Raw genomic sequence first — 15,819 nt, 5'->3', positions numbered from 1 at the left:
TCCAAGTTGTAAGTTTTGAGCCTAATACTTAGGATATGAAATAAGAATCTCTGAATATTATATTTATTTACTAGTTTATTTGTTTTTTTTTTTTGGCAATTCCATTATTAGTTTTAGGAATAGTCTACCTGTAAGAAAAAAATATCCAGGAATGTCAAATAAACCTCATTGAAAATATGACATACAAAAAAAGAAAGAAAGTGAATTCTTACTTGTTTTTAGTTTTTTTCCCACTCTATTCTGGATATTTCCTTCCATTTATCACAAAGAAAGATTTGATTTCAACAGTCAACGAATTTAAATATGTTTAACTGTGTGATAATATTCAAAAAGCACTCATATCGTTACAATTTTTTTTTATTTTGTGGTGGATATGAATATCAAAAGTATGTGTTCTTTGTTATTGTTTTTAAAAGACTTTTAAAAACGCATTTTTTACTTTTGTATTGTTTTCTTCCAATGTGATCCAAGCATTTGAATGACTACATGTATCATCATGATGTATCATTTCAGAAAAAAATGTGTTGGTGTTTTTTTTCTTGAAATTTAGCATTTTGGTTTATCTTTCTCTGACAGAGAATCACTTTATTCTTATTAATGTGGCTCTGTAATTTGTTGTTTTACATTAAGGAAAATGTCGCATAGGATTACGAATTATGTAGTCTTTTATTGTTCAAAAATCTGAAGTTTGACTGTGACATTACAGACCAAATATTGCTTCTTCTAAACTTGTATTGATTTTTTAAACATTATCAGAAATTAAATAATTTGAATATTGGTCCAGATATTGTTCTTTATTAATTTTTAAAATGTTTCTGATCATTGTGTCAAATTAGAAAAATTCACCATGGCTTTAAATTTTTTAAGATTCATTTTTTGTAACTTCTTTGATTCGAATAAGACGAAATAATAATAAAAATCGACGAAAGCAAAACGAACTGGAAGCAGAGGAAGCACGGACCTCTAAAAACTTCAGAGTAGGAATCAGGTGTCATAAAGGAGTTAACATTCTTTGTCAACTGCTCACATCCGACCTGTGCTTTTTATTATTACTATGTAAATGTAAAAAATCGTGAACCAGAGACTATGCTATTGCGTAAAGACCCAAATGCAAAATATAAAAACCACATGTAAGGAATGTCATATTGCTACATACATGTAAGTAAGGGGACTGGACTAAAAAAATTAGAAGAAAAGGTTATCATAAAGCTTTGTTTTTAAGTCTTGAGCCTAATTCTTAGGATATGAAATAAGAATCTCAGAATATTATATTACTAAATGGTCTTTGTTTCTTTCCTTTTTTTATTCCATTATTAGTTTTAGGAATAGTCTACCTGTAAGAAAAAAAATATCCACTTATGTCAAATATACCTCTTTGAAAGTATGACATACAAAAAGGAAAGTGAATTCTTACTTGTTTTTAGTTTTTTCCCACTCTATTCTGGGTATTTCATTCAATTTATCGCAGATAAACATTTGATTTCAACAGTCAACGAATTTAAATATGTTTTACTGTGTGATAATATTCAAAATGCACTTATCCCGTTACATTTTTTTTTATTTTGTGGTGGATATGAATATCAAAAGTATGTGTTCTTTGTTATTGTTTTTAAAAGACTTTTAAAAACGCATTTTTTACTTTTGTATTGTTTTCTTCTTATGTGACCCAAGCATTTGAATGACTACATATATCATGTATCATTTCAGAAAAAAATGTGGTGTTTTTTTTTTTGTTGAAATTTAGCATTTTGGTTTATCTTTCTCTGACAGAGAATCGCTTTTAATTATTCTTATTAATGTGCCTCTGTAATTTGTTGTTTTACATTAAGGAAAATGTTGCATAGGAATACGATTTATGTAGTCTTTTATTGTTCAAAAATCTGTTTGATTATGACATTACAGACCAAATATTGCTTCTTCTAAACTTGTATTGATTGTTTAAACATGATCAGAAATTAAATAATTTTAATATTGGTCCAGATATTGTTCTTTATTAATTTTTAGAATGTTTCTGATTTATGTGTCAAAATTAGGAAAAATCACCATGGCTTTTAATTTTTTAGGGTTCATTTTTCGTAACTTCTTTGATTCGAATAAGACAATTTAAAAATCGACGAAAGCAAAACGAACTGGAAGCAGAGGAAGCACGGACCTCTAAAAACTTCAGAGTAGGAATCAGGTGTCATGTAGGAGTTAACATTCTTTGTCAACTGATCACATCCGCCCTGTTCTTTTTATTATTACTATCCAAATGTAAAAATTCGTGGACCAGAGACTATGTTCTTGCGTAAAGACTCAAATGCAAAATATAAAAACCACATGTAAGTAATGTCATATCGCTACATAATTAAAGGGACTAGACTATAAAAAATTAAATAAAAAGGTTACCTTAAGGCTTTGTTTTTAAGTAACTATTAACGTCTTTTCTGGTGGAGTCTTTAAGAATAAATACTGTAAATATGTCCATTTGTTTTTGGGGTGTTTTCGAGATCAAAGGAATATATCAAATAAAAAAAAAGAAATAGATTTTGTTGATTTAGAAATCGTAGAAAATTTATCTTAATTTTAAATTTAAGGCTATAACCACAGTCTGTTAAATGAAGTTCTGAGGATTTTCATGTTTAACTACCGCGACTCATCATTTCAAATGTTCGTGAACGGAAGTCGTCATTTTTACTATTTCTAGAAGGGGAAAACCCAACAACTGACTTTTACAAAACATGGATATTCAAAAATTGCGATGTTTATACAAATATTTTTAATATTTTTTGGTCGTTTCTGTTCAAGTATGTCGGCAATGTAAACACAGATGCCTTTATATGTGGAATTCTATGGGTAAACATCGGGATTAAAAACTGGAAGGGGGGTACCTCAGTACATATATCTATACTGTAGCAAGCGTAGATCTATGGGCATTTTAAACATGAACCTGCTGAAGCTGCTTTTTTTTTTAGGTACGATGGGATTTAATCCTCCAATGATACGTATAAAAATGTTAAATCAAGACCTATAAAACTTTACAATAACATGACTGACAAAGAATTTATATATCACGTAGTACTACTATAGTATAGTAGTTTAGATAGAAATACTAGATTTTTTTTTTAAATATATTTAAGTAGATCGTTCTGAGTATCATGACTTCTTTAACTGTTTGAAACAATCTCTGTGTTGTTAAGTCTGTTTACTTAATAGATAGAATTAAATAGAATTACTTTTTATTCGTGCATAATTACGTACCGCGGCATACTATGTCACTTGACCACCCTAAGCCCCCCTCACCCCTCTTTTCTTCCGACCTTTATTTTAAAGCAATCTTTAATGTATTTATGCAATACAAGTATAACCTGTTTTACGCATACACACTGTTGTTTTAGCTTCATTTTAGTCCTTAATACGTTAATTAGATTCACAAACTTTGTATCTTTTTTTGGGAGAAACAAATATGGGTTTTCCCCTTCTAGAAATAGTAAAAATGACGACTTCCGTTCACGAACATTTAAAATGATGAGTCGCGGTAGTTAAACATAAAAATCCTCAGGACTGGAAATACAATGGGACACAAATTAGTGATGTATCAATTAAATAATAATCTCTGAAGATATTGAAACCTTTACTTCCAGTCGGTAAGTAGCTTTCATCATAATTTTTTGAGGATTTCCTACCGAGGGGTCGAAAATCGTATGTTGAAGTTGCCAACCTTGTTCTGTTATAGTATCAGTGAGGGTGAATTTTTATAAAGGGCTAGTTTCAGCTTAAATTTAGGATTTTTCAGTTATAATACTTTGAAAATATATCATAGAAAATATTTTATTTAAAAAAAGTCAAAAAATCCTTGGGGGTACGGAACACGGGGGGGGGGGGGGTCCTGTCCCCAAGCACCTGTGCTTTATGGTAGTTGTTTGTACAATCATAATGTTTTCACAAAACAGAATTTGTAATGAAATAGTAAGTTAGTTCACAATTTCGAAATGTATTAAAACAAGATGTGTTTGTGAAACACCATGTGCAAAGTTCGATAAAGCTATTTTTATCAAAGAAGTCAAGGTCAAAAGATCATTGACCTTGATGTCATTTGGAAGAGCTTAATTAGTGCAGACAGGACAAAAACAATATACGCACGCTTCGATCTATCGATCCGGTACATAAAAATTCGCTCTCCTTTATGTGGAAAAGCCTTAACATAAATTACCATGTTCATTCCGAAGCAACTTGCGTAGAAAAAATATACTGTGGTTCTTTTTCTGGATGCGTGTCTGGGTTACTTTTTAGTTGAATTTTACAAGCCTGAAGGTAAGTATAAAACTTTAACGACTAAACCTGCGTGTACCTGTATAATGCATTCTTTAAAATTTATGATCTGTTTCAGATGCTATATTTGGGGTAAATGACGAGTTTATAGAGCATGTCCCACTTTTTAATGAGAACGTTCTAGAGACCTGTGTTGCATAAACGTATCATCTACATACTACGAGGCTTACTTTGGATGCTGTGTCAAATTTTCTTTAACCAAATGATACGTCATGCAGTGACTATTTTAAACGTTTTGGAGTCTATTGAATGATACACATTTCCATAACTTTTGTTAAGCATGTGAAGTGATATAGGTTACCATAGGATTTTTTTTTATCGATTTCCAGTTATGAAACAACAGTTGTAGACAGTCGTTTGTGCTTTCTCTCTCTCTCTCTCTCTCTCTCTCATTTTAGTTAATGAAATCGATATAGAAAAAACACAAAAATTATACCTCATATTTACATGTACATTTATACGTAAGTATTCACGAAAACTTAGTTAAAGAACAACTACGCTTGCTTATTTAATTAATTTAGATAAGTTAATATTAATAGCAGTTTGGCTACAGTATTCATACTATTTGAACAAAAAGAGTTTGTTAATAGTAAGTTTGAAATAAATAAGTGAATAAGTAATGATTTCAAAACAAGAATCAAATATTTACTTCCTTTTACTTTCAATCCTTTTTACACTGATAAAGAAATAGGAGGGATTAATAGTATTGCTACCCCACATATATAAATTAAATGCTTTAAGGATAAATAACACAAACAAACTTTTTTCAGGAATCAGCATTATTTCTGATAGATTTACATTTCAGTTGGTGACCTGAATAACGTTTACCAAGTAGAATTGGAGAATTATTTAAGGTTTTGTCAAAAGGTTAAAACTTTATGCAAAATTTTGTATGGAATTATATAGAAGGCAAAACAAAATCTCATATTTAAGTACCAAGGAAAACCTACGATTTCTTTATATTTCAGGGATTTATTATTTATGTTATTTCAAATCAAAATCAGTCAAAAAATATATATGAACCCGTGCATCCATTTTTTGTTTGTGGTAAGTACCCTTAAATACCACCTTGCAGGTTTCTAAATAAATGCACAAGGATATAGATAATTGACCTGTAAAGCTTTTTCTTTGACTTACTTGTGTAAAAATAAATATATAAGATTGACAACCATCGGCTCTCCATCATGTGAAAAAGCCTTGACCTTAATTATCATGTCCATTCCGAAGTTACTATAAGCCCAGTACTTTGTCCAAACTTGCATAGATGGAACATTGAAGGATATACACTACCAGATTTACTACATTAGAAATTCTCTGACTGGGGTTCTTTTTCTGGGGGAACTTTTACATTAATTTTGATTTAATTCAAAAAGTCTCAAAATGAATCTTAAAAATGAAATCTTTTCGTGAAAGAATTTACATTATATGGGCATCAAAGTGATTCAATATTCTTTGGAGTTAATACAAACAGTCTTATGAAAAGTTCATGTTTTCACCCTCATAAATATATTTGAAACTAGAGCCGAGCTCGTTGCAAAGCAACGAGTATGTCTTCCGTTGGAGCTGTGGACAGGAAGTACAGACCTTGGGTCAAGGTCACTGCACTTTCTTATGTCAACAACAATTCTTCCCGGCATGAGCCTCCAGTAAATTTTAATTATAAAGTTATGCTTAAACATTTTTTTTCTTTGTCAGTGACCTTGATTTGCCAGAAACATATTTGATCAGGCTCATGACAAAACCTCCCATCATAAGTAATGTATGTTTCAAGTAAGAGCCTTTAATGATTTTCATTTACTAATGCATAGCGTAGTAAAGAAAATATTTCTTCTGTCAGTGACATTGATCTTAACAGAATAACCTAGGCTCTGTGTCAAGACAAACACCTTTTAGTGATTAGAAGTTCATATCCCTGACAGGAATTTTACAACTTTTCTGTCATTGGCCGATGAAGATGTTTGAAATTTGCATTATCTCGCACCATTTTGTCATAGGTCAAAAAAACAACATTGAGGTATTTTAAAACATCACCGGATATTAATATTCAAACAACACGGAGTTACTATTTATGAAAGATGGACAGGGTTGAAAGTCCTTTCCATAATACGTGTTTTAGGGTAATAGCTTTACTTTCAATAAAATTTAACTCAAAAGTCCACAAATTAAATATCTTTCCTCATTTATTTCAAAGTTTGGGTAAAGGGGGTGAGGAGCATGGGGATGTCATGATGTATACATAATACATTCGAGGTTATTATTCTGTTAGACAGGAAGGCCCGAGGAGTTGTGATTTGCTGATCATGATCTAAAACACGCTGACAAACCGAAACCACATTCAATCAATTCATTCATAATTATTTTCCTTGAAGGAGGAATGAATGGATAAAGGATTAAAGAAAATTCCCGATGTACAATAACATCCGTGCATGGACTTCATTTTAGTACTACATAATGATATTGTGCTTGACGTTGAATAAAATCAATAAAATCATCAAATGAATTAAATTTAAATAGGAAAGAATAAAATAGAAAATAGAAAGAATAAAAATTAGACAATACTTGATACAGGGACTCGCTGGTAAAAACTTGAATGTACTTGAATAAAATGTCTCTCACTCGTTTTCTCTCGTACGCGTATTTTTTTAAACGAAGGAAAGTAATCTGCGCTAGATATAAGTTCATCATTTTAAAGAAAAAACTGAGTTATATACGGTAAACGATACAAATGGTTTGACTTTGGTGCCGGTTATGATTTTAACAGTTTAATTTAGGTTGTAAAAGCGTTTAATTACAAGAGAAGTCTGTAATATTCAGATAACATTGTTACCCCGGTACATAAGTTCTTAAATTTTCGATTCTGGACATATGCGGGTTTATTACTACTTGAATGTACATTGTATAACCTGCTACTGATATTTAATCACGAAACAAAATTACAATGTTAGCACACTATACTTATCATTTATACAGGTTTTGAATAAATTATAAAACAAATTAAGTTCATTGCTTTAAAATAATTATTTCTTGAACTTTACTATAAAACCTGTAATATAAATTAATAAACAGTGTGCAGCACAGAAGTCACTTATGAAGTTTACACGTGTCGGTGTTACTTATCCGATGTTTAGTCCATTTCATTAAGTATAATTCTATCCTTACGATTCGGAAGATTCTCTTTAAAAGTTTAAAATTGGTATAGCCACGGTGAATATCTGTGATAAAAAAAATGTGTTTCGGAAAACTTGTGTTGAAAACGGATTTATTTGTGTGTGAAAAGAGCAAAGTTTGTGCATTTTAATAAATATTGGTTGAAGTAAAGTAACTGCAGACCGCCAGTCCTTGCGCTATGAATCGTCAAATTACACATGGATCTAACGAATATTTAAGAATTGAAGACTGATTAATGTACATGTAAAATAAATGCCCCAGCGTTTTGTTCTAAAGTCAAACCTAAAACATTTTAAGATATTTTTGAAAGATTTAATTTACTTAAGAGAAAATAATATTTTCTGTTGTAGAATGGTTAGTATATACCAATTATTTGCCTATGACTGCGGGGTCAATGGTTCACCGCGGTGTGTCGCTTTAGAATTTCTCGGCAGCGTGTAATCGAAAGATAGATTACGTAATGGTAAACACACTTTAAAAAACAGAATCTTCGTTCCAGATGAATATGAGAATAGCGCAGTAAATAATTGTGTATTATTTGACTCTTAAAAGTTTTTTTTATGAAATCCGGGCGTATATTGTTTCCGTTCATATTGTTTATGTTCATATTTAAACGAATAAAAGATACTCGTACTTTTTTTCTATAACTCTTTCTCTTGGAAAAATCTTTATTAATAAAAGGAAAAAGATACCATCGAATACTCTGTTGGGAAACAAAGAACACGTTTAAAACCTAATTTAAAAAAGAGATATGATACAGCGTGGTAAAATATTTATTGCTTTCGGCAAGTTTATTTCAATTATACGCATAAAGAGTTCTTCAATATCAAAATCAGAACGGAGCCTTGTTTACGGTTAACGAATCTAGCTTTCTTTCCTACCATACGTAAAACTCAAACAAAATAATATTTTCATGGGATAGAGATAGTAAAAGAAGGAACAATTTTATCAAGAATTAATTTAACCATTCTGTGGTGTTTTTTTTTTTTGTGTATGACTGTGGGTCGCTGGATCACACGCCGTTTTTCCCGGTGACCGACTTTGCCCCGCCGCTATCGAGGGAGGCGCGTTATATAATTGTAAACAAACAAGGTGAATGTTAAAACCGTGCACTTAATGGCTGTGAATAGTATATGTCTTTTTAATTATCTCTCTCTCTCTCTCTCTCTCTCTCTCTCTCTCTCTCTCTCTCTCTCTCTCTCTCTCTCTCTCTTTATACGATTTTTAAAAAAATGAAATAAAAGGGAAAGTTGTCAGTGAATAAACATGATAATTTGTAAGAAAAAAAGCACAAACACTTCGAGAACTTTATTCTGAAGAATATTAGCTTCTAATGTAGCCATGTTTATTATTTATAGTAAGCTTGCTTTGGTTACACGCATGAGGAGCTCTCGTTTACGTGTTGAGTGAAAATAATTACCTGTGCATATATAGGTCATGCACCAGCTCATTTAAAACAAGACTCGAACAAAAAAATAATTTCATTAGATCAATAAGTTGTTAAACACTACTTTATAATCTATAGTCATTTCGAAATATTTACCGTTTTTGAGTTATAAAGCAAAAACTTTCAAGGTCCCTTGATCAAATTATAGGGGCCAGCCCCTTTTGAATATTATCATATGGAAGCCCTTGCAATTATGCACAACTTTTGTTTAGTATGTCTTAACAAAATATTTTTAGTTTTCAAGATAAAAAGGAAAATATGTGTAAATTTTCGCTCTTTTAGGTGTTCTAATTTTTGACCCCTATATAGCGCCATTGTGAATACAGAAATCGAAAAACAAAAACCGATGTGCACAACTTCAATAGTTTGTTACCTAAAATCAGTAAAAATTCTGCTTCAGCTTTTGTGGTCTCTGAGCCTTTATCCGGAAACGAAAGCCAATAAATTTTCGTTTAAAGGGTAATAACTCAAAACCGGAAGTACTTTTTGAAATTTTATTTCAATCTGGTAGAGTTTATAAAACGTTATAATCTCTTAAAATTTGAGCGAAATCAGTTGAGAAATGAGTGAGATATGAGGTTCAAAGTTGTCAAAAGGAAAAAAAAAAAAGAATTTCTTTACCATCAGAATCAAAATTTTGTTGGAAATATAAAAGGAAGACCTTAAAACATTTTAAGAAAACGTTTTTTTTTTAATCTAGCTAGCCGAACATACCGATGTTTATCAACATTATATAGATGAGTTGTGGATTATTGCGTTTTGCAATGATAAGAAGCGCTTAATACACTATGCGTTATAAAATGCCTAAAAATGAATTCTAAAAAGTTAGTAAAGTATGTATATATGAAAAAACGTCCAATTATATTCAAAAGCTTGGATACAATGCATTGTTGATCAGTATTGAATTTGAAAATGCGTTTTGAGATTTTCTAATTTTCTCTAGATAATATAATTAAATTTTAAAGATAAAGTTTGAAGAAATCATTGAGGATACATTGAGAGTTAAGAGGGTCATTCTCAAATTTTGTCCAGATTCCATCAACAGAATTCAGAGAAAATAAATTCTGAAATAAATATATAAGTTTAATGTTAGTAATGAAGCATCAGTGATGCATAAATAATGTTGAAACACTAAGAATTCTATCAACATTTACTATAAAATCCACTATAAGTACATGCATCCAACAATAAATGTCCATGGTGTTACTTACTTAGAAATTGCAATAAAATATTAACTAACGAAAACTTAAGGTTTCTAGAATCATAATCTAAACATCCTAATCAAAAATATTCTATCAAAACAAACTGGGGGTTCTTGAGAGAGAAATTTTAGATGACATGAAGCTGAAAGTTGTTAAAATTATAAAATTTGGTTATTTTTACAAATATAATTAAGCATACGTCATTTTACCTCAAAAACTGTCTTAGCAAATATACTTCGTATTAGAAGACAAAGGCTTGTGTAGCAACTTTTGATAAAATTGTGGAAAGATTTAGAATATAAATATGGTTGAATAACACCAAGGACATTTTCATAACACAAAGGACATAAAAGTAACACATAAGACGTTTTGTTCAAACCTTAAGAATAAATAATAAATTTGTTCCCCTTCCCCCGCAAAAAGCACAACAATGGCATTATCTAATAGATGTTAATGAAAGTATATGATTTTAAGAAAAAATTGCTTGGGATTTCATTTCTTTTTACATTTGGAGTCCGACTAGTAACAACAAGGATTAAAAAGTAACAACATAGACATTATTGTCTAATTATAAAGATACGTGAACATCAACAAAAAATAAAAATAAGTCGTATATGAATAATGCAGGATTACTATCATAGGACCTAGAATCATTGATCGGTGCATGTTCAAGTATTTGTATGTCCAAAAAGAAGTTGTAACACCAAAGACAAAAGATAACACAAAGGACATCTCATTTTATTTGTTTTGTTTTACATACAGCCTCCTTCCCCACTGGGTTATCTATTTAATACTTCCTACCTACAGGATGTGAAGGACGAATTATAACCAAAACATCAGCTATGTTGTAATATTCATCTTTTACAGTTTTTGGTCAAATTTAGTTTTTTTTTTATTTTCATTACTGCTTTGATCATACATGAAGTTCTGATTGTCTCTTTTCCAGTGTTTCAGCAATTTTATCTGGTTTATTTTCCAGGGTCTCAGTGTTTTTTATTCAATTTTTTTTTTTCAGGAACTCTGGTTGCTTCGGTTTTTCTTCATATGTACTCTTTTGTCTGCCCTTCCTTTTTTTTTATATATTATTTGATTTCAAGTTAAGTGTTGATCAATATAAATAATATACCTTTGCCTAATGCCTATTTGTTGTTTGAAATAAATTTCGAGATATGCAGAGAGAAAGATAGAGATCCATTTTACTGCCTCTACTATAATGCCAACTGTTACTTCAGCGCTCTGACTTCTTTCCAAAAGCTTTAATATACTTCTATAGTGTAAGGTTTACAAACAATTTCCAAACTTTACGAGGAAAATCAATTAGACAAATCTGCATGAAGAGTATCTTCATCTACATTCAAACAAAAATTCATGATGTATTGTTCCTCTGAAATATAATCTTTTGATATCGCTTTTGATAGTGATGAAAAATTCGTAACTATTTCATCGTCGGACATACTCATTCCATGCTAGAATAGTCAAATGTTCTATATCTGACGTTACTTTGAAGGTGTCTGGATTCCTTTGATCTTTCACTTGTCTGTCTGTCTCTTTTTTGCAACTTTTGAACTGTTTTGTGCTTCCAATATCTTCATCGAAAGAACATAACATAGAATCAACAGGTTTCAAGGAAAAAAATGTCATATATCATAAAATCCTAATTTTTATTTTATTCCCTTGTGTTTCTATAACTTCAGTTACCACTTTAACCATTCAGTTTTAAGGACTTCATTATATTTAATGTAATCATATTGTACCATCTCCCCACAATTGTTTTCTTTTATACATTGAACACAATTACAACTTCATAGATGGTATTTTTATTTTATTTTTCTATCTTAAATGCTTGTCGTGTCCCTTGTGTAACTGAATTTGTCTATAATGTTACCTTAGTTAAGTATTATAGGGTTAAAAAGGGGGTAAAGATGTATTTCATAAGAAATTTTGATATTTCAATTTACTCAAAATAAATAATTCACTCTACTCTACCGCTGAAGCACGAATAACTACAAAGGTATATTAATAATGAAAATGTTCCATCATTTTGACGTCCATGGAGTTACCAAATTTGTCCTTTGGGTTACGCGTCTCGTTTATTGAATTAATTTGTGGCATGTATAAAATATTATATGTAAAACATATGATCAGATGATACAAATATTATTGATATCCTATTTTCGATAAACTTTACACATTATATTTTATTTTTAAATTGTAAATATTGAAGTTTCTGTACAGATTGTCCATAGAGTAATTAAATATGTCCTTGGAGTAACTTTTCCTAAGTAACAAAATGGACAGTAACGCCAGGGAATTACTACATCAAAAGTTACAAGTATAAAAGCAATGGCTGCATTAAAAAGATAGAGCACAGCTCCCACATCATGTGTATTTCACTTCAAAGTCGCTCATTGCATCACAAACATTATATATTAAATTATCTTAACATTATTTAAGTAACTCCAAGGACCTAAAAATAAATTACTCTCTCAAAAATCACAAACCAAATATTGTGTCTAGGAGGGTGAAACACACATGTTTTGTGTCTTTTTATATTTTGGCGGGTACAATATCTTTAGAAGGCGGCTGATGCTGATTCCTTCAAGAAAAATAACTGTTACAGATAACTTTTATGTCTTGGTTACTCCAAGGACACGGCGAAAATCACAAAGTTTTTTTTAAGGTTTAATGTTTAAAAAATTATATTCTAACTTTTTTCAGTCACCTTTTAGCATATTTTTGAACAATGTTAAGCATAAACAATACATTGAAGGAATTTTATACTCCCAAATTATTTTTACTGTCTCAATAATGAGGGTTGAATATATACCCTCGGCGAAATCACAAGCAATTTTCTTTAATTTAACTCATGTTAAAGGATTTTTTCAGTATTTTTATCAATTTTTAATCGAACTTTAAATCTATTTTCTTACGTTTAGATCATTGTTAAGTTCATGAGCACAAAGAAGTTTTTATTTTATTAAAATATTTACCAGAAAACTTGTATCACTGAAATCTGGACATTTTTTGAGAATGACCCAAGAGATATTTTTATCAGCATTTTTATTTATTCTTTTAGTGCCTAATTTTTGGAACCTGGGTGAAACAACAAAGTTTTGATATGAATTTGCATTCATTATACGTTTTGAAATAAATTTTTGGTTGAAGGGATAAAATGTTACTTAAATAGGCTCGGTTTTTTTCCTATAACCGAAGTAAAATGTAAGATGCACGGATGAATTCTTGCTCAGATTTCTGCATTCTGGATTTCTTTTTCCTTTTTAATTCAACAAAGATTTCAATGAAATAAATGCTTAAAAAATCGTAATTTACCATCAAAGTTTCTAATATAATACAGTCATAGTTCAGAATTAGTCAATTATTAATTTATTGACATTTTCATTTTCCGTATGTTTGTTGTTTAATTAACGTCCCTCTTGAGAGTCCCTCATATGGAGACACTGCCACAAGCTACAAATTTGGACCTACGTTCGGCACGCGGGTCATTGCGCATGCAGTAAGGGATATAGTGTGACATACGATGTGCACTAGTATGACATACGTAATCACACGACACAGATTTTGTCAGAAGCACAGATTAATAATTCCTCAGATTTCTGCATTCATTTTTTTTCTTTGGAAAGTCCTACTTAAAAATATTTATAAATAAAGAAGTATATTTTATTTTCAAAATATCTATTTTCATTCTTTTTCATATCACAAAAAAAAACAAAATATCACACTGGCACCTTAAATTCTGTTATTAGATTCATAGTTACATTAACAGGCATTCAAAAGTAGCATTTCGTACACAAATATACTGATCTAGTAATCATTTTGATAAGAAATGATCATATCAAATATTATTACAGTCACCGTCATAACATTCAAGTAACTAATACATATATGCAACAATAACATAATTATTAACATGTGAAGTATCATACAGCCAAAAACACAGTCATAAACACTCACAGACACATCACTCCAAATGCAGTACATGAGAGGCATTATCTGTATAGTCCATTATCTGGATATCTGCTTGGCGTAGTCTGTCCTTCAAGTCATGAATGCGACGGTCTAATTGTCGATACTTTCTTTTCTTGGGGGTGGACAACACCTCCAGCAGCAAACTAATCATCTTGGCTTCAATGGCTGCCTGTTCCTTCTGAATGAATTGAACAAACATGAGCAAATTTGGATGGTGGTGCCGACACATCCTGTTGAATTTATGATGCCATCCTCCCACTGCATTTGTTGTCCTTGACCCTTCATTTTCATAATGGTTCCAAGTCATCAGATGGCCTTCTACCCAAGCCCCAGTCACATAATCTTTGAAATGTACAGCATCTTAGTTATCACGTTCATTGTACTCCAGTGCCTCAAACCACACGTCTTCCACTTGCTGTTCGTGAACTAAAGGAAGAACAGCCCTCTTCTTACCAGGCAATGAATGCCTTCATCCTCTCGGAATTTTGTCGTCAATCAACATGATTGTACTTTCCTCCATATGCACTGAGTATAGTGAAAAAAAAATTCTTGATGTCCAAGGGAATTTTCCATGAACTGCATTCCTTGTGGCAGTTTTCAAAGTCCAGTAACCAATGCTCGACAGTCAGGAGACTTAGGAAAAGCATCACAGTGCTCTGCTGTTTATTAAATCACTAATTGCATTTTATTTATTCATCGCTAGATCTGGTTTGATGATTGACAACAATTTCTTTTTTCTGTAAAAACTTCATACAAATAATAATTAATAATTGATGAATAACTAAATTAATTATTTCTTCAATATTTCTATATACATGTATATTTTTCATTATTTTTTAATGTAATTTATCAATTAATTTCTTAAGTTTTTTTCTTTCTAACTTTCTATTTATTTTTGAATTGATGGATTCATTTATTTATTTTTTGTTAATATATTTATACGAGTATATAATATATTTCCAGGTCCCCATGTAAGTATCTACTTTACACTGCTTTTATAATAATTATTTTGACAATGTAAGTGTACAGGATAAAAAGAAGCAAAACATTTTTTTTTTACTAAATCTAGTTTTATTGAAGACTATTTAACACAAAATGCAGTAAGGTGGAGGCTCCGTAGAATTTAAAAAATCGCAACGTTTAATACTGCATTCGGAGTCTATTAAAACGAATAAAGAGCAAGACAACTGTTTCTAAACGAGTTCACACTATTAAAGAAAAAAAATCCTTATGGAACGTTTTTCTATGTATTGACTAGATCGTACTCTAGTCATCTAGATTCTGTGGCTGGAAAAGCTGTCTCACTGTACGGCCTGTCTTGTCCCATTCATGGTCTATAGGGTTGATATGACTGGATGACATTGATGCTTACTGAAATTGCCTGTACCTTGCCGAATATTTTAAGCCTACAGTACATGTCTCATTACACGCACTCCACACTTCATTTACACATTGTTGTGTGTACATACACGACATTTTAATCAAGCTTTTTATGGGTTTTTTTTTTTGGTTTTGGTTTTTTGTTTGTTTTTTTTTTTTTTTTTTTTTTTTTTTTTTTTTGTAAACAACTTAAAATGAAGAACACATGGAAATTTAAATAAATGAAAGATACACTTGAAAGCCTACGAAACCTGCACAGTATGTTTTTTGTTAAAAGGGTCATGGTTGAGTAATTACATAAACGATTACAAATTTTTTGCCGTG

The 15,819-nt window shown here is 30.7% G+C and overlaps 1 pseudogene; it reads right to left on the bottom strand.

Moving 5' to 3' along the window:
• Positions 1–14,068: 14,068 nt before the first annotated feature.
• Positions 14,069–15,446, bottom strand: LOC134253393 (uncharacterized; annotated as a pseudogene).
• Between the last annotated feature and the right edge of the window lie 373 nt (positions 15,447–15,819).

Source organism: Saccostrea cucullata, unplaced genomic scaffold, assembly GCF_032062105.1.
Source record: "Saccostrea cucullata isolate Sc308-1 unplaced genomic scaffold, CSIRO_AGI_Scuc_v1 ctg319, whole genome shotgun sequence".
Classification (NCBI taxonomy): domain Eukaryota; kingdom Metazoa; phylum Mollusca; class Bivalvia; order Ostreida; family Ostreidae; genus Saccostrea; species Saccostrea cuccullata.
This window is presented reverse-complemented; position numbering and strand designations above follow the sequence as displayed.